Source organism: Lupinus angustifolius, chromosome LG13 (genome assembly GCF_001865875.1).
Source record: "Lupinus angustifolius cultivar Tanjil chromosome LG13, LupAngTanjil_v1.0, whole genome shotgun sequence".
NCBI lineage: Eukaryota > Viridiplantae > Streptophyta > Magnoliopsida > Fabales > Fabaceae > Lupinus > Lupinus angustifolius.
This window is the reverse complement of record NC_032021.1, coordinates 6,109,844-6,111,809: the sequence shown is the minus strand read 5'-3', so window position 1 is coordinate 6,111,809 and position 1,966 is coordinate 6,109,844.

Here is a 1,966-nt window from a genome sequence, read left to right as displayed (position 1 = left end):
TACATTGACACTTCTTTCACCTTGCCGCCAAGGGGGTTAAGGTCTCTAGAGAATGGACATTGATACCCGCCAGTCAGGAGTGATGGCACTGTTCCCTTCCACGGTCGGAGGACGTGGTCAGATTGTTTGGGTGCTCCGTCATCCAGTAGAGCCACGAGGAGCCGGGTTCTTGGAAGAGTTCCCTGTAAGAAGCCCAAGGTTTTGAGAATGTTATCCCCTCTGAATTATGCCGCGGGGTTATGGCATAACGAAGTGGAAGAAGAGGAAGAGGAGGACGAGGTCATTGAACTCGTAAATGTAGAGAGTTCGATGGAGGTGATCGACCTCGTGTCTGACTCAGAAGAGGAGGAGGACCCTAGTGAGGGGTCCAACATTCCTGGAATCTTTTGTATATGTTAGTGGCGATGTAGTTTCCGCCTTGTTGACTTAGTTTGTATGAACTAATTTTGACTTAACCGGTTATATGCATTACGTTATTCAGAAAATTGTGAATCAGGTTAAGTTATCATTCGATAACGATAAGATGATTTTCCGCATTCGAGTTACTTAAAGTGATGTCTTGGAAAAGGAAGGTTTTGAAAAGGAAACAATTTTACATCATCAATTGAAAAAAAAAAAATTTACACATTTTTTCGCAATGTTTTTTAGAAGTATTTTTCGGGGCGTTACAACATGGTATCAGAGCGGCTCTTTCCTATTCGGCCTGGGCATGGCCTTACATGCTTTCTTATGTGACTTTGTGTGATAGTTGTTTATTTAAGTATGATTATTTGATTGTCGTTGGAATTCAACGATGGAGTTTTGATGTGAAAAGTATCTCACCTAATTTCTATGTGTGGTTAATAAGATGGCTGGAAGAGGAACCGCAAACCTGGACTTCATGGCGGCGATGACCGCGGCAATCCAAGGTGTAAATGCTAATCTACACCAGCTGAATCAGCAACAGCATCAGGCTCAGTCGTCTCAAAGGTCGACTCAGTATAAGGGGCTGGACGAGTTCTGTCGTCGTCAACCCCCAAGATTTGAAGGAGGATTTGCACCTGAGGCTCCAAATGAATGTATCCAAGAGCTGGAGAAAATCTTCCAGGCACTCATGTGTACCGATGAACAGAAAGTTACCTATGTTACTTACATGCTGAGTAAGGAAGCAGATAACTGGTGGGAGTTTACTAGGAGGCAGATGGAGCATGAGCACTAGGTGGTCAGCTGGACCACCTTCAAGGACAAGTTTCTGTAGAAGTATTTCCCTGCGGATATGAAGACAAGGAAGGAAATGGAATTCCTGAAGCTTCAACAGGGGAGTTGGTCAGTGGGAGAGTATGCCGCCAAGTTAGAGGAATTGGCGAGGTATGCCCCACATTACAATGAGATTGGAAACGAGATGTCGAAGTGCACTAAGTTCGAGGATGGACTTAAGCCCGACCTGAAGGTGATGTTCGTTCACCAGCAGATACCAGACTTTGCAACTCTAGTCAACAAGTGCAGGCTCTACGAGGAGAGCGTTAGAGCGAGGAATGCGACACTGAAAAGTGTTGTATCACCTCCAACATTGGTCAGTCCACAGAGGAGTGGTGGACATGGGTTTGGAAGGGGAAGGCCCTTCAACCGCAATCAAAGGTCTGCCGCGTCTTCTTCAGGAAGTCATTAGAGGAGCTTTCAGCCTTATAACAACATAGGCTTCAGACCAGGAAACAACAACAACAACAACAACAATAACCACAACAACAGCCACAACAACAATAACAACAACAGGATGAGTTCGTCTATCGGGAACTACAATCAGACTACGACACTAGTGTGTCCCAAGTGCAAAGGAAGGCACGTTGGTAACACCTGTGTAACTTGTTTTCATTGCAATGAGGTAGGGCACTATAAGTCTGCATGCCCAAAGCTAAAAAGGAAAGCAGTGAACTCAGTGCAGGCGGCACGACCCAGGGCTCAGGGCAGAGTGTTCACGATGAGCGGA